We start from the raw sequence: 19,076 nt of genomic DNA on the forward strand, positions 1-19,076 counted from the left end.
TGGAGTATCTAGGTGACATTATGGTATTGGTTGATTTGTGTCTTAAGGTGTTATTCTAGTACGAACTCTATGATAGATTGAACGGAAAAGAATAGCTTCATGTTATTTTACTACAGACTCTTGAATAGATCGATCAGAAGGAATAACTTCCAGGTGGTTTCGTACCCTACAATAATCTATTCGTTTGTTCTCCGCTATTAGTGAATTTGGAGTGACTCTTTGTTGCATGTTGGGGGTAAGTTATATGATCCAATTATGTTTTTATTGTTGAGAGAACTTGCACTAGTGAAAATATGAACCCTAGGCCTTGTTTCAACACATTGCAATACCGTTTACGCTCACTTTTACCTCTTGCTACCTTACTGTTTTTATATTTTTAGATTACAAAAACCTATGTCTACCATCCATGTTGCACTTGTATCACCATCTCTTCGCCGAACTAGTCCACCTATACAATTTACCATTGTATTGGGTGTGTTGGGGACACAAGAGACTCTTTGTTATTGGGTTGCAGGGTTGTTTGAGAGAGACCATCTTCATCCTATGCCTCCCACAGATTGATAAACCTTAGGTCATCCACTTGAGGGAAATTTGCTACTGTCCTACAAACCTCTGCACTTGGAGGCCCAACAACGTCTACAAGAAGAAGGTTGTGTAGTAGATATCAGGGAGCGGGGGTAGGTGGCCCCCGCACTCACTTCTCCTCGCCAGCATTTGGATGGGACACCGGTTGTGCTGGCCTCATCTCCCTCCAGTCAGAGGGCCGGGTCAGGTGGGGAGCGTGGGCAGCTGGCCCAACACTCACTCCCCCGCGCTCATCGAGGGCGTTGTGGACTTCGCTGGTGCTTGCAATGGATTTTGGTGGCTCTCCGGGAGTTGCAGCCAGGTCGCGCGTTGGGGGTGGGGCTGGAGGCCTTACCCCAAACGGGGCCACTCGAGAGGAGGTCATCGCTTTTGTAGGCATTCCGGATCCTGTGTCTGAGGGGCGACAGATGAGTTGCCGCCTCCAGGACCAGCCGGATGTTGATGATATGCAGCTGAGGTGCGCCATGCGGGCGGCCAAGCTTCGTGACATTGAGGTCACTACGGATATGTCAGTCAACACTTCAAATTCCATTCTGCATTTTCCAATGATGCAATTATTCATAGTGCAAATCAGTTAGGAGTTTCACTAGGTAGTAATGATAGTGAAATTTCTAAGTCCGTTAATGATATTCTGGATCTTGAGGCGGAATGCACTTTAGAACCGATACGCAACTTAGTAGCGGTCAAACCTATGAACGATTCCGACATAGATGCACTGGGAGTCAGGGTGCTTGATACTTTCTGTGCAGATCTTGTCCCATCCATCCCTGAGGCAGAGGAGGATGACATCTCTATACCCCTTGGGGATTTGGCCCCAATTGAGGATCAGGTTGCTAGGTCCATGGAGCCCGGTTGTGAGGACCGTGTGGAGGATTAAAACAAGCCTAAACACAAGTGGATGTGAAAGATTTATCCAGCATCGGCGGTGCGTAGAAGTGCTAGGATCCGTACTACTAAAAAATTTCATGATGAATTATGAGAGGGATCTTTTGGAATAGCAGGGGTCTGACAAACTTGGCTAAAAGAAGGTTCCTAGCAGATGCTTCCATTGAACATAGGTTGGATTTTACCACCCTCTCTGAAACAGGAAGGGGCAATTTCTAAGTACTCTATCAGGAGGGGTCAATTTTGATTGGGATGGCCTCCCCCCGAGAGGAAGATCAGGTGGGATCTTACTTGGGGTTAGATGCGAGACGCTAGAAGTCCGAAGTGTGGTCATGGGAGATTTTGTTGTTAAGTTTTGGGTTAGATCCAAGGTCGATGGGTTTATTTGGGCACTGGTGGCGGTATATGGTGCCGCGCGGCCAGAACTCAAACCAGACTTTTTGGTGGATCTTGTCCGTATTTGCGGGTCTGGGCAGCTTCCAATCCTGGTTGGGGTGACTTTAACATTATTCGAAGGAGAGAGGAAAAGAATAATGATAATTTTGACGGCAGGTGGTCCTTTATGTTTAATACCATTATTGAAAGCTTGGATCTGAGAGAGATAGAGCTTTCGGGCAGAAAATTCACTTGGGCTAATACCCTGCCAAACCCGACGTTTGAGAAGTTGGATCGAGTCCTCGTGAGCATCGACTGGTAACAAAAATTCCCTCTGGTAACAGTCCAAGCGTTAACACGCAGAATCTCAGACCACACCCCTTTGCTAGTTCACTCTGGTGAGGCAACACATGTGGGGAATAGAAATACCCTTTATTTCGAACTAGCGTGGTTTGAAAGAGACGGGTTCTTAGATCTGGTATCCAGGGAATGGGCTAAAGATGCAGGAGGGAGGACTTCTGTTGAGAGATGGCAGAATAAGATAAGGCACTTGAGAAGTTTCTTATGAGGGTGGGCTAAGCATCTCAGTGGGATTTATAAGGTTGAAAAGGAAAGGCTCCTTACACTTATACAGTCCCTAGATTTAAAAGCTGAGTCCACAATTTTAGAGACCACAGAGCTTCATGCTAAAGTAGACGCGGAGATGAGACACTACAAAAAAAGACACATCCGTGACATTTTGGGCCGAACAAATTTTTTTTCTGTCATACATATGACACTTCTATGACGATAATTGTGACAAACCCCGGTATCATCATAGATGTGGTGGGCTCCTACTTCTATGACAAAAAATCATGACAGAAAATGGGCTTTTCGTACTGGGCAGGCCAGAGACGCAGCTGCGTGACATTCTTTGGGCTGTCCATGACGGAAAAAACCGTGGTAGAAGCGAGGGGGAGGAAAATTCCGGGGAGTTCCCGGTTACGGTGAGAGGTCGGGGGCCGAGCGATGCGCGTTTCTCTCGTCCACGTACGCGCGTGTGTGCGAGGCGTTGGCTCTAACTGAACCCGAGCGAGGCGTTGGGCTCTAACTGAACCTGAGCGATTGCACTGCAGGCTACGCGTTACTGAACCCGAGCGATCGATCGATGGCTGTTAACTGAACCCGATCGAGCGATTCCTTCGCTACTGCTGCTAACTAAAGTTGATCGATGGGATGAACAGTGAGCGTTGCGGGGGGGTTTGGATGAACAGTGAGCGGTGGCGTTGCCTCTGGATGAACAGGACCCCGTGGTGTGATGGAGGGCTGGATGAACAGTAGACGGTGGAGGGGTGACCGTGGAGGGGTGGATGAACAGGACCCCGTGGTGTGGAGGGCTGGATGAACAGTAGACGGTGGAGGGGTGGTTGAACAGGACCCCGTGGTGTGGAGGGTTGGATGAACAGTAGACAGTGGAGGGGTGCCCATGGAGGGGTGGTTGAACAGGACCCCGTGGTGTGGAGGGCTGGATGAACAGTAGACGGTGGAGGGGTGGTTCAATAGTAGTCGGTGGAGTAGCGCGCAGTGGAGGCTGGATGAACAGGAGCCCATGGAGGCTGGATGAACAAGAGCCCGTGGAGGCTGGAGGAGGTCGACGGTGGAGATGAACAGTATCCCGTGGAGTCCCATTTTGCGGTACGCCACACCCATCCCGATGAACAGGACCCCCATTTCGACCGTAGCGCTCCAACACAAGTCCGTTTCCTCCATTTTGCGGTACGCCACACCCCTCCCGATAAACAGGACCCCCGTTTCGACCGTAGGAGGTCCGTTTCCTTCGTTTTGCGGTACGCCAGACCCCTCCCGATTAACAGTATCCCGTTTCGAACATGGCCGGTCGAACACAAGGTCGTTTCCTCCGTTCTGCGGTACGCCAGGCCTCGTTTCCATCGCCTGTTCCGTCCAAGCCCTCCCGATGAACACGACGCATTCCGTTGCCTCCCCATGAACATGACGCATTCCGTTACCTCCCCATGAACACGGCAACAATGATGTTTCTCCATTCCGACCCAGCCATGTACATGAGCCCTGGCCGTACGTATGCGCAAGTAGGCGTTTGAGACCCCGCCCGTATGTACACATACGTGGCCGTATTTTATTTCTTGCACCCTGGCCGATGTACGTACGTGTACATGCTACGTGCGCGCCTCTACTACGACACGTGTGCGCCTCTACTACGACACGTGCGCGCCTCTACATCGACCAGTATGTACGTACACGTTCGCGACCAGAATGACAATGCTACGTACGCTTCGACCAGGTGGGCCCCGACTGTCAGGCACTTCCTTGCCTGTGAAGATGTAGCTGGTGGGTCCCAGCAGTCAGGGGGCGAATCATTTTTTTTGCCCGGACGCACTTCCTTGCGTGCGAAGATGTAGCTGCTGGGTCCCGGCAGTCAGGGGGAAACGTTTTTTCACGAAATACGGTGGCCAGTCTGGTGGGTCCCGTTGTCAGGTGGAGGAATAATTATTTTGCACGTAATAAGGAGGCACTTCCTTGTTGCGGCCGTGGACCCAGCTGTCAGCCTCTCCACGTACAGTCCACGTCCGATGAAAGCCGTTCCTTGACCACGTTGACCACGCCGCGCCGAGAGCACCAGGGCGGTGGACGACGGCGAGGCCTGGGAAGGGGACGACGCGGAGCCGGGGAAGACGCGGCAGTGGATGCCCACGCGTAGAGGAGTACGAGGGTTCACTGGTTCACTGCAGTGTGAGGCTGCCGTCGTCGCAGAATAACAGGGGGTGTGGGTGAGTAGAGGGATGGCCTGGCCAGCGGTGGGAGTAGTAGGGGGTGATGAGGCCTCCGCCGCATCGCAGCCGGCCACGGGAGGCAGGAGCACGAGGCACGACCGGCGCAGGTTTGGGCGGCTGGAGCAAGAAGACCAGAGGTTGAAGAAGCACTACGGCCGTTGGATGGACATCGTACGGTCACTGGAGCTAGAATCGTGTATATTGACTAAGTTGACAAAGCCCTCCATCCCCGTCAACTTAGTAGGCCCACAAGTCAGCCTCCCACCAAGTTGAGCGTAATAAGGAGGCACTTCCTTGCGTGCGAAGATATAGATGGTGGGTCCGAGCTGTCAGCGGCGGTAACGTTTTTTTCGCAAAATACAGAGGCCCTTTTGGTGGGTCCCTTATGTTAGGTGGAGGAATCATTATTTTGCGCGTAATAAGGAGGCATTTCCTTGCGTGCTGCCGTGCACCCAGCTGTCGGCCTCTCCACGTACAGTCCAATTCAGATGCATGTCGGTCGTTGACCACGTTGACCAGGCCGCGCCGAGAGCACCAGGGCGGTGGACGATGGTGAGGCCTAGGAAAGGAACGACACGGAGGCAGGGAAGACTCGGCAGTTGTTTCCCACGCGGAGGGGAGTACGACTGTACGAGGGTTTACTGGTTCGTCTGCCGTCGCCGGAGAATAACAGCAGGTGTGGGTGAGTAGAGGGATGGCTAGGCCAGCGATGGGAGTACGGTGGGGCGGTGAGGCCTGCGCGACAGCAGAGCCAGCCGCGGGGAGGAGGGAGCAGGCAGTCCCGTCGGCGCCTGTTTGAGCGGCCGGAGCAGGAAGAGCAGAGATTGAAAAAGCATGACGGCGGTTGGATGGCCATCCAACAGTCACTGCTTGTGCGTCAACCTCTTTTTAGGAAAGCCTCAAATCTGTGGAAAATAGCATACAGCCCATCTGCCATTATTTCTAATAATTTACAGCCCACTTGCTAATTATTAAGGTTTTTTTGAAGCCCATATTCTTTTTGTTAGCATTACAGCCCATATTGTGGCCACGGTTAAAAAATTATACGAAATTTTGCATATTTAGGTCCGGTCCGAACTGTTTTTAATCCCGAAATTTCGAATCACATTCAAACTAATTTTAAAAATAAATGTATATCAATATAAAATCCAACAAATTCTCCACGCATAAAAATTAATGTAATTTCAAATCTCGAAATGAAGAAAATATATTTGAAACTAATTGCCGGTTCGATGTGTTTTAAAAATGTACAACCCATTTCTCATTACTGATGGGCCATTTTCTTGGCCAGCTGAATGAAAGCTCTCCTCGTCTTGAAAGATTTGCAGCCCAACAGGCTTGACAAAGCGACTTACTTGGCAAATCACAAAAAAAACTGGGCTGTGGCCGTGGACCCAGCTGTCAGCCTCTCCACGAACAGTACTCTTCCGATGGAATGTCATTGACCACGTTGACCACGCCGCGCCGAGAGCACCAAGGCGGTGGACAACGGCGAGGCCTAGGAAGGGGACGATGCGGAGCTGGGGAAGACGCGGCAGTGGATGCCCACGCGGAGAGGAGTACGAGGGTTCACTGGTTCGGCTGCGGTGTGAGGCTACCGTCGCCGCAGGGCCTGGCTAGCGGTGGGAGTAGTAGGGGGCGATGAGGCCTCATCGGCAGCACAGCCGGCCACTGGAGGCAGGAGCAGGCGGTCTCCCCGGCGCTGGTTTGGGCGGCTGGTGCAAGAAGAGCAGCGATTGAAGAAGCAACAGGACCGTTCGATTCAAATCCAACGGTTACTGCTGGTAGAATCGTTTGTTGACTAAGTTGACAAGCCCTGCGTATGCGTCCACTTAGTAGGCCCACAGGTCAGCCTCCCAACCAGTGCGCCCCAGATGTCAGTGGGAGGAATCATTTTTTTCGCGTAATAAGGAGGCAGTTGATTGCGTGCGGCCAGGCCAGCGGAGGGAGTAGGGTGGGCCGGGGAAGCCTGCGCGGCATCACAGCGGACCACAAGAGGAGGGAGCAGGCAGTCCCGCCGGCGCTAGTTTAGGCGGCTAGAGAAGGAAGATCAGAGATTGAAGAAGCACGACGGCCGTTGGATGGACATCCAACACTAATTGCTGCTAGAATTGTGTGTTCACTGACAAAGCCTTGCGTAAACAAGTCAGCCTCGAAATCTGTGGCGTGTACAGCCCATTTTCTATTATTTTTATAATTTTTACTCATTTTCTAATTCATATGGAATTTATTGCAGCCCGTTTTCCATTTTTAGAATTGCTGGCCATTTTCTGGTCAGTACCAGGGTCAAAAAATTAACTAAATATGTGGGAAATTTTGAAAATTCGCAAATTTTTGCTGGGGAACAAAATATTCTTAATCCAAAAATTAATAGCCATACTAAAACAAATTTAAAAATAAATTAGTACTATGTCATGTTAAATCCAATGAAATATGTATAATATATCAGTGAAGAACAAAAACAAAAAAAGAAACTTATATCCCATTTGCTATAATTTTTTTGGAATTTTCAACCCCTTTTGATATTACTTTTAACAGACATTGACCATACTCTTAAGCCAGGCCGGAATGCATCCCTCCTCATCTTGAAAGATTTGCAGCCCAGTAATTCGGAGAAAACAAATAGGCCTAGCTTGGGTATTCTTCAAAAGGAAATACTGGGCTACCTATTTTCCCAAAGAACTGGTGCATGAGCATTTAGCTTTATTTATTTATTTATTTACTTATTTATGTTTAGGGGACCATGAGCATGTACCTGGGCTGGATTCGTGTGAGGGCCTCCCTTCCAGTTAATTATGGGATTCTCTATTGGGCCTTCATCAGTGGGCTGCATGTTATCAACAAGTGGAAAATGTGTTCTGAGTTTCAAAAAAATGTGTTCCGTACGATAAATAGTATGCGCTACGTACGGTACGGGGCACTAAAGGATCGAACCGTGCAACGACTTCCAAAACATTGTGTTTGTCATTCTAACAACACATTTATTCAACCAACAGACGAAATATACTACTGATTGTACATTGAAAACTGCAGCAGCAGCAGCAACCAGGGCTGGGGGTGCAACAGAAGTAGTAAGCAGGACAGAAGAGTGAAGACGCAGCTCTCTCTTCCAATCCAAACATCAGCCATCATTACAAAAGGGCTACCAAAAAAGAACAAGTGTATGCATCAAACTAAATAAATATCCTACTACACCAAGTGTACGCATCTAACTAACTCGCTCAGTTAGACGTTATTATTTATTTAGCTGTGGAGATTGGCTGACGGCTTAAACCAGATGGGTGCCTAACGGGGGAAACTCCAGCCAGCAGGTCAAAGTTTGATACTTGCGACCCTCTCTCCTACTTTGGGCTGCAGAGCGTGGCGGCACATATCAGGGTATGGTGCATGCAGAGACGCATGGTACGCTGTGTACACACAGTTTTGCCTGATGAACGAAACTGCGCTGCCATCATGATCCTTGCCGTCGGTTATCTCCTGGTTAATCAGATAATTCAGTCCGACAAACAGAGAGCGTGTGCCAAGGCTACTTACCAGCCTCCAGTCAAAAATTCCTGAAGGCCCAGAGAAGTTGGGATGCTGCTCAAAGACCTTGCAGTGACTGTGATTGTATTCCGCGAAACAACATGTCCGGTACGTGCGAACGATCATCAATCCTTCGCCGTCGTCTGATCGAGCCAGTAACCACCTGCAACTGCCATGTCGCTTTTCTTTGAAATGTTCTAGGGTTAGAAAGGGTAGGGACACCAGGCGGCCTACAACATCATATCAAGTTGGAGTCAAATAAAAAAGGGCTCTTGGTTTAGTCAATCTTAAGAACAGCATGTTATGAGCATGAATATTTTTTCAGCAAATGTTGACAGTAATATAAGCAAGCCATCATGATATCATAGGAAAGTAACATACTGTTGTAACAACTGTTTGTAGCGATTACTGGAGTAGGCCAGCAATACGTCCAGCCATAGAAGGAGTCGACAGCGTAAATGAAGCCCTTGTGTTCAATGGCATCAGAGAACCATGGAGGATGTATGATCCTGTGATGGACGTGCGGATTTATCCACTTACCGCAGTGACCTGTCAGATAGGCGAGATCGCGGTTGAAGAACGCAATTAGCCTGAAGTCTTTATAATTCGCAGATCTTGTGGGCACTTGGCAGATTACAACCTTGAGCAAATCAAACTTGGTATCATGTTGGCTACCGTAAGATTCCGAGTATTCTGGGCTGCGGTGCCAAAGTAGTGCAGTGTTAATCGAAGGAAGGGGGATTAATCGCCGGGTGTAGACCTCCACGAGCATCCAGCTGCCGCGACCATCGACGAGCACCATCCAATACGTGTTCATGCCGACCCAGTACATACCGTTAATGTAGTTGAGGCTGACGGGGATCGGATCACAGTCAAGGGGGTTGATGCTCGCCACCCTACGATCGTTATGCTGTGTGACACGCCGTTTCTAAAGATCAGGCGGCATCAGCAAGCGAGGAGCTGGCTTAAAAAGCTCCGGCCTGAGGGCTTTGAGTAAACAGTACAGCCTCGACGAGCACGCGGCGAGCGGCATGGTACTGAGATTGTCCACATGCGAAACAATGAGCTTGATTACCTCTGTGGGGAGAGAATTCCAGCCACTCTTTCAGCGGACACTGCTCGGTTCTGCCATTGTTAGTGCTTGGGTTTCGGACGAGGGGGGGAGGCGCCTTAGCGGGGATGGAAGATTGGACGCAATTATGTGTGGACAAAGATGGAGAAGCGAATATGTGCTGTGGGAAGTGGACAGGTGATGATGACTACAGCATGCCGCTTGACTTATGAGACACATACCAGCAGCGTAGGGTCATGTCGATGCCAGACAACTTGCTTGAGTGATCACAGTATTGGTACTCCCTACAATGTTATGCCCTAACTTGCTTGAGTAGAGTAGTAGAGTAGGACTCTGCTCTACTACTAGCATCGGAGGAGTAGTATATTCTAATCTAAAATAGTTACAAACTTCAATGCCCGACCGTGGAACGACTACGAACCATGCTCAAAGACCGTGTCTACGTGGTGTTTGGACATGGGTGACAACCTCAACGCCAATGGTGCTGCTCCCGTTGCACCGTATGTGTTTCTGTCCTTCCTGTTCGAAATCATGGTAAAATTCATGTTTCTACTCTGTATCCTACTACTATGCTAGTCCACATGATTAGTTGCGAACGATGACTTCTTCCCCGACCTCAGCAACCTCATCCTCGACGGCAATGGCGGCAACGTCAACGCTAGCAACCAGTGAGATATAGGGTGTAGGAAGCGGTTTGGGAATTTTCATGCCTTTCCAACCAGTGAGATACTCCATATAAAGTACGATAGAGAAATAATGTAACGCCCTCGATGCGGCTATAGCTCCCACGTGTCGAGGCACGACTTAGAGGCATAACCGCATTGAAAGCAGTGTCGCAAGTCAGGCAATCATTACAACATCCCATGTAATACATAATAAAAGGGGGAGATACATAGTTGGCTTACACTCGCCATGTCACATCAGAGTACATAAATAACATCCATCAAACAAACACTCATGGCCCGACTACGGCGCCAAAATGGAAAAGAACCCAACATGCGACAAGGCCCTGAATCGAACCCCAACTAGGCACCACTACTGATCATCGGGAAAGGAAACATAATAACGCTGAGAGTCCTCGTCGAACTCCCACTTGAGCTCGTACTCGTCACCTGGAGCGGAATCACCTGGACCTGCATCTGGAGTTATAGAATCTGTGAGCCACAGGGACTCAGCAATCTCGCACCCTCGCGATCAAAACTATTTAAGCTTATAGGAATGGATGAGGCAAATATATGTGGAGCTGCAGCAAGCGACTAGCATATATGGTGGATACGTGAAAGAGAGCGAGAAGAGGAGGCAAAGCGCGAGCGAGAATCTAGAGGAACAACCTGTGCATACATAACTCCAACACCGTGTCCACTTCCCGGACTCCGCCGAGAAGAGGCCATCACGGCAACACACTCAGTTGATTCGTTTTAATTAATTAAGGTTCAAGTTATCTACAACCGGACATTAACAAATTCCCATCTGCCCATAACCGCGGGCACGGCTTTCGAAAGTTCAATCCCTGCAGGGGAGTCCCAACTTAGCCCATGACAAGCTCTCACGGTCAACGAAGGAATAGACCTCCACCCGAGACACACCGATCAGACTCGGTAACCCGGTACAACAAGACAATTCGACAGGTTAAAACATGGCCCGCAACACCGCCCGAATGTGCCGACAAATCCCGATAGGAGCTGCACATATCTGTTTCTCAGGGCACACTCAGATGAGACATCCTACGAGTAAAACCAACCCTCAAGTTGCCCCGAGGTGGCCCCGCAGTCTACTCGGTCGGACCAACACTCAAAGGAGCACTGGCCCGGGGGGGTTAAAATAAGATGACCCTTGAGTCTGCAGAACCCAAGGGAAGGAAAATGCTAGGTGGCAAATGGTAAATCCAAGGTTGGGCATTGCTGGAAAAGCTTTAATCAAGGTGAACTATCAAGGGGTTCCCATTATAACCCAACCGCGTAAGGAACGCAAATCCGGGAACTAACACCGATATGACGGAAACTAGGGCGGCAAGAGTGGAACAAAACACTAGGCGAGAGGCCGAGCCTTCCACCCTTTACCAAATATATAGATGCATTAAGATAACATAGCAATATAATGATATCCCAACAAGTAAATAAATGTTCCAACAAGGAACGGCCACCAAACTGCACCTGCAACTAGCAACGCTATAAGAGGGGCTGAGCAAAGCGGTAACATAGCCAATCAATGGTTTGCTAGGGCATGGTGGGTTAGAGGTTCAACATGGCAATTGGGAGGCTGACAAGCAAATGGTAGGCATCGTAGCATTGGCATAGCAAGAGCGAGCAAACTAGCATAGCAAAGATAGTAGTGATTTCGAGGGTATGATCATCTTGCCTGCACAGTTGTCAGAGTTGACTGGATCCTCACAAGCAAACTCAACGGGCTCCTCGGTAGCGAACTCGTCTCCCGGATCTACCCAACAATACAAACAAGCAACAAGGATACAATCAACCACGTGCAAGACCAAGCAATATGATGAAAAGATGATATGCTATGCGGGATGCGATGCGGGATACAAAATGCAAGATATGACAGGAAATGCATGAACCTGGCCTCAACTTGGAATTCCAACGGTGCCACTGGATAGAGGGGATGAAATCGCTTGAAAACGATATAAAGATCATTGGAATCGGAATTACGGTTTGGAAATGGCAAGCGTTTTAAGATATGACACCGGTCTGCGATTTACAGCAAGTAGGCATCTAAATGCAACGAAATGAACATGTTACAGCCACCAAACATGACAAAAAAATACATGGTAGGGATGCTCACAAGATGCTTAACAAAATACTAGCACTGAGCCACGGCCAATTCATCCACTAAGAGGTTCAAACAAGCATGGCAAAAGCGCAAATGCAAAACAGATTCCAGACTTAGTGAAATTAACACTTGTCTGAAATTTCAGATCACGATGCTCTTTTCGGAGCAGCAAAACAACATGATACATGACCTGAACATAACAAGTAAGAACATGGCATGGAGCTACTCAACACGCTTAACAAAAGTCCCAAAGTGACCTGGGGCCAAAAGGGATCACAAAATATATTACCGGGCACACGAACATAGCTAAAACACAATCAGTTTTCAGACTTAGTGAAAACTGAGACATGCTGAAATATAACTCAAGAAGGCATGTGAACGAGCTCGATGCACTCACCATGGTGCAAGTCACAGCAAGGAAAGCATACATCCATTAATAAGGCACAAAATAAAATCTAGACATGGCAAGAACAATGGCATAGCATGCACGGATCAACTACAATAACGCCGGCAAAATCGCAAACGAGTTGACGATCTGCCCAGATTCACCACGAAGCAAAAGTAGAGCTCGATTGACTCAAGCTATGGTGCTCCATAATTTCAAATAAAGACATGGATGGATAGAGCATAACATGAATAACAAAAGTCCCTTACTGATCATCCTCAAAAGAGGCACGGATCACTAGGAAACAAGCTGAACATATGGCATCATGAACTAAAATATCCCAGACTTAGTGAAAACAACTAAGTCCCTGAAAACAGATTTACCGGGTGCCTCACTTTGCAAGCTTGCACAAGTCACCACACACATCCTAAAAATGCATGGGTTGCACCTCTGGAAAGAGGACAAAATTCTTAACAAAACATATGAAGGACTCACAGGCATAGCATGCACACAATAATCATGGCAAAAATGACAAAAGTCTAAGATGAACTAGCAGATCTGACAATTAACTCACGAAGCCTCCTTCTAATAGCATTTTGGGCACCAAGATGAACTCAAATGAAAATGATGCAATGGAATGAAATGATGTACTCATCGAGACGAACATTTTGATATATCATATGCCCAAATCGGAGATACAGATGCAAAGTTACGGGCGGTCAAAGTATGCATAAAAAACTAGGGTTAGGGACGAAAAAGTCAACCGATCCTCTCAGATCCAGATCTGAGAGCACTGTTCACGCACGGATCCCGAGGTCGCCAGAGTCGAGGTCGTGCTCGCCGGAGCTCTTGCCGGAGCTCGCCGGTGCCGGGGGAAGGAGAGGAGGAGCCGGGGAAGGAGAGGAAGAGGCCGGCTTGGGCGCGGGGCCGGCTCGGGCCGTGGCCGGGGCGGCGGTCGCCGGCCGGCGGCTGGGCTCGCCGGGGACGATGGTGGCTACCGGCGGCGATGGAGCCGCGGTGGCGCGGGCGGTAGAAGACGGCGGCGCGGGGCGGCGGAGGGAGTGGCCCGCGGAGGCGGCGGCGGGGGCCGGCTGTGGGCTTCGGGCCCGGCGGCGGGGGCGATGTGGTCCGCGCCACGTGGCGCGCGGCGAGTGGCGGGCTGCGGCAGCGGACGCTGTCCGGCCGAGGGCGGACACGTCCGTCGGTGCGGATCTGGAGTTTTTTTTTTAGACTAGGGTTTGGACGGGGAAGAAGATCCGAAGGGAGGGGTATAAATAGACATAAGTGGAGCTAGGAGAGTCCAAATGAGGTGCGGTTTTCGGCCACGCGATCGTGATCGAACGCTCTAGGACATGGAGCAGAGTTTGGTGGGTTTTGGGCCAAATTTGAGGGGTGTTGGTCTGCAACACACACGAGGCCTTTTCGGTCCCTCGGTTAACCGTTGGAGTATCAAACGAAGTCCAAATGGTACGAAACTTGACAGGCGGTCTACCGGTGGTAAACCAAGGCCGCATGACAAGTCTCGGTCCAATACGGAAATGTTTAACCCCCACACATGAAAGAAAGCTAGAAATGACCACCGGAGGAGAACGAAGCGCCGGAATGCAAAACGGACAACGGGGAAAATGCTCGAATGCATGAGATGAACACGTATGCAAATGCAATGCACATGATGACAAGATATGAGATGCATGAAAACAAAAACAACACACGGAGACAAAGACCCGAACCCGAGAAATAAATATAACTTAACGCCGAAAACGGCAAGAGTTGGAGTACAAATTGGGAAAGTTACATCCGGGGTGTTACAAATAACCACAGAGAAGGAAGCTAAAAGTAAACAATCAAACGAGCATTTTTGCATTTGTTTTGCATTGAATCGTTTCACAAGCTTGACTAGTGTTGTTTTTCTACTTTTACAAAAACGGCATCGTAATGTTAAAACGTGCATTTGCACGTACATAAGTAATAGTAGTACTCCCTCCGTCTAGGTGTATAAGTCTTCCCTCCTTCTTGGTCACGGTGCACAACCGAAGATGACTTATTGACCTGGACGGAGGGAGTAGCACAGTCTACAAGCACATATCGAGAGAGACGTGTAGTGCGATAGTGGAAAAAATACTCATATATGAGACCAGGTCTCACGGTTAGCAGGTGAGGCCCGTCCTGATGGATGACACGTGGCTTTTAAGTGGGGGTGGGGGATGCTTTGTGATTTGTGAATGCCATGTGTCATCCATCAGGATGGTTCTCGCGTGAGACCTGGTCTCATAGAATTATTTTCCTGCGATAGTATATAGTAAAGTTTGTGCTATATGCCCGTACTTGCAAAATGCGTACGAATACACAAGGTTTCCAAACTTTCCCTTTTACATACTTAATTAAGGACGCTAAAAATTCCTGAACGTTCGGGATTTACCATTTGCGTCCCAAAACTAATGAGATCGCCTTACGAAACAAAAATTATACTCCTCCTAAAAGCCGCGGCGCTCGCAGGAGCGCTTGCGGCGCGCCACGAGTGCCCTGGTGCGCGGTCGTTTCCCAGCGCGCCGACACAACGCCTCTTCCTCAGCCTCGCAACTCATGAGGTGCTGATTGGCGGCTTGCCGGCGGGCGAGCGCGATCTCACCAGTGTGGTGATCCGGCGCCAACAGGTACTCCTCCTCACTGTAAGCGTGCACCCGGTCCACATACCGCCAAGCATAGATGAGGCGCTTGGGCCCGACTGCACTCAGGGCGTCGGCACGGGCGTCCTCCGCCACCCTCACGACCCTCGCACGAGCCTTCTGCCAAAGAGCCAATTGCCTGACTCTCTCGGACGCAATGTAGGCCTCCCAGGCAGCTTGTTCTGCGGTGCGCTTCTCTTCCTCGGCCTTCTTCTCCGCCTCTATTTTGGCGCGCTCTACTGGAGGCAAAGCCTCCCACAAGGCGACATCCATTTCTTTCCAAAGCTCCTCAAGGCTGGGGGGGCTCGGCAGGCGGCGCGGCGTTCCCCTCGTAGCGGGGTGCCGACGCGTCCTCCGGCGCGCGTGCTGGCGAGATTGGGAACGCCGACGCGTCCACCTCGACGCGTCGCGGCGAGGAGCGGAACACCGACATGTCCTCCTCGACTAGTGGCGTCGAGGAACGGAACGGCGACGCATCGCGTAGTGGCGAGGAGCGGAACAACGACGCGTCCTCCTCGACTAGTGGCGGCGAGGAACGGAACGGCGACGCGTGACCGCCCGCGCGGTTCAGCGAGGGGCTCCTAGGGCTTGGGAGGGGCGATGCCATGGTGGTCGATGTGAGAGGGAGTGGGAGGAGATAGCGATGAACGTGAACGTGAGGGGGAGGAGATAGCGATGTCGTGGGAGGCGCAATATTTATAGCGAGCAATGGCACACCTACGTAAGATATGGACTGAGCTGCACTGACTTAACTGTCGGTCCAGTTGCGTCACTGACATGTCGGCCAGACCCCTGTTGGGCCCATATGTCAGTGACCGAATGCACCTGCAGTTAAGTAACAGCTATGTGGGCATATTTGTTGAAGTAAATTACGGGGGAGCGAAGGGGTGGAAATATTGTTGGTCACAACGGACTGGACGAGCGTGGGGGGAGGAGAGCCATTAATGCAGATTTTTTCACATGGGGTGGAGTGGTGGGACCGCCGGAGGGAGAAGGAGAGTTTGGCAGGGATATTGTTTCCACACATGGAGAGGAAAAAATTTGGAGATGAACGGGCTTCCTGCAGGTATGGGGAACGGTGCATAATAAGTCATCTTGCATGTCGGGCTAGGTATAGTCTCAAGTCAATAAAAACAAACACGCCCCACACATGTTCATATTTCAAGGTGCACTAAAGTATTGCATGCGATGATTAAGGCTGGCCATAATGGTGGTATCTTAGCTGGTATCATGCACACGGGAATAGCAAACATGCTGATGTGGCAAAGAATTAAAGAAGAGAGGGGGGTTAGAGTAACTAGAGTTCATGCATGCATTGGTAAACACATTTTTTGTGGAGAACGACAGCACTAGTTGAGTACTTTTGCAGACTTCAAAAACTATTCCACAATGTGTCAACATTCACAAAGTCAAATCAATATTTTTACACTCATTATAAAATGTAGTTCTTATACTCCCTCCTTCCATCTATATAGGGCCTAATGCGTTTTTCGAGGCTAACTTTGACCAAATGTTAGAGCAATAATATATGACATGCAACCTACACAAAGCACATCATCAAATTCGTATGTGAAAGGAGCTTTCAATGATATAATTTTCACATTATGCATGTCATGTAGTATTAATTTTATCAATAGTCAAAGGCGGTCTTGAAAAACGCATTAGGCCCTATATAGATGGAAGCAGGGAGTACTCATTATAATCAGTAATCCCTCCGTATAGGTGAGCAAGTCATCTTAGATTGTGCACTATGACCAAGGAGGAGGGGAAAACGAGAGATCTTAATGTTTATTTGCTAATTAATAGCATTGCATGCAATGAACTAACCACTGCATGTCGTGTTTGGTAGTCTCAAGTCATTAAAAGCATGCACACCCACATCTCCTATTGGTTGATATGTCAAGAAACAAGAAACGAGGTAGAAGTTAATGCACCGCGCCTAAGTGTTTTGGGAGTATTGTAGATATTGATATTTTTAGTATAAATTTGGTCATGGGATTTCATTGATGCCTGTCAAAGCGTTGACAGGTCTGCTATGCGTGACCTGAAGATGAAAGCGTTAAGCATCTCGTAGTTGATCAACAATCTTCAATTGTCAAAGATTAGTCGTTCGGCCAATAAGGTGGCACACTTAATCGCTAAGTATAGCTTTGACAATAGATTAGATGGTATTCTTGTAAATAACGTACCGCCCTGTGTGGTGAATATTGTATCGAATGAGTGTACTGGTGTGGCTGGTTAATTAATATAAGGTGGTGTTCAAAAAAAAGTATAAATTTGGTCAAACACTTTGCAAACGATTGACGGGAGTAAAAAGGACCAGAGGGAGTATCATGCATGCAGAGTAGGCAAAAAAATTGCTTGTCTAAAAAAAGGCAAAAAATGCTCATTTATAGCCGCTCGAAGTCTCAAAGGGCATGACCGCGCGAGGGAGGCGAAGGTCGTGGGAGGCGCGATGTTTGACGGAATTAAGTGAAGTTACATCCACGCGCCGGCATGGCGTGCGAACAGGCAGAAGCTATACCGTCAGGCCTACGATATGGGTCTAGTAGACATGACATCTAGTGGGTCCTGCATAGTTCTCGAGAACTCTTTGGGGGCTTGCAGCCATTTATCCACCGGGCAAGCCAGCAACCCCACGCCGTTCGCACGCCCTACTCGTCCCCATCTTCTACCCTACAACAGTTCGCTCCCAGTCGTCCCGTCCTTTCACATTAGTTCGCTCCCAGTTTTTTTTGCGGGGTACAACAGTTCAACTTCTCCTAACCCTCCTCCAAAATCCATGGCCTCCCAAATCTCCATGGTTGCCGCTGAGTACCAGGTTAGATCCATCACCGCCGATCAGTTCATCGTCATCTACACACGTGGATCCGAGACGGTGAAAGCATGGCTTGCTCGCTTCCTACGCATGTTCAACAGTTCAACGGATGAGTGGGTCGCTGGGCTAGATGTTGAGTACACCACAATCCTAGGACGAGAGAAGGATCTAAAGAACGAACAGAGGAAGAAGCCCGCCATGATCCAAGTGTGCGTACATAACATTTGCTTGGTCTACCACATATGCCATGCTGACGTTGAGTGCCAGGATTTTAAGAACTTCCTTAAGGACAAAAGAGTGAAATTTGTTACTGTAGGCTTTAAGAACGACAGTGACGTCCTGCGTCGGATAGGTCTCATTGTAGGCCATCCCTTCGATCTCCAGAAGGCAAGCATGGTGTCCTCCTCTCAACCTTCAATGTTGACCCTGGCAGCAGCCATGATTGATCCTTCGTACGCTAAACTGAAGAAACCTCATCACGAGTTTCATCATGCATGGGAGTCGAAGACATTAGATAAAGATCACATCCTGTACGCAGCAATGGATGCCTACCTTTGTTTAAATATCTACAAGGGTTGGATGAAGAAGCAGAGCCCAGTGTCCGGTTCAAGCAAAGAAGCGTCGGTGAAGAGGAAGAGGAAGAGGGACGAGGACGAAGTCGAGGACGTGGACTCGGACTCCAAGTAGTTGGCAGTGCCGTCGCTCATGCTGGTTCTACTGTAGTGTCAAGCGGACTAGTTGCTTATTAGTTTATTTTCAAGGGTGTGTTGTGTTGAGGCCCCAGCAGAACTATGTTTATGTTCTTTCTCGTTATTTGAACTCTTTAGTACGTACAGTAGTACTAGTTCTATGTCTTACTACTGTTCTTCTTGCAGTTGGTACTACTGCTCGTATCTTCGTGTTCCTATTCTACTTAATACGTTTGTACTAGTAGTATAATTTGGGTCAGTCGATTTGTGAAAGAAGTTCGACGGGGCAAAGGAAGAAGACGACAGAAGAGGTGGAAGAAGCCCTTCTAGCCATCCATGTTGCATCAAACGGCTCACATGAGTCGACTGACCCAAATTGCTCCTTCAGATTGCAGGATCCACGTGGCATTCAAGGTCTCGAAGGTAGATTCCGCGTCCGCACCCGGTTTGCGGGCTCGACGCGTGCACGACCGGCTTCCGCCACGACAGCCACCATGCGCGCC

The sequence above is a fragment of the Triticum urartu genome, chromosome 3 (assembly GCF_003073215.2).
Source record: "Triticum urartu cultivar G1812 chromosome 3, Tu2.1, whole genome shotgun sequence".
Taxonomy (NCBI): Eukaryota; Viridiplantae; Streptophyta; class Magnoliopsida; order Poales; family Poaceae; genus Triticum; species Triticum urartu.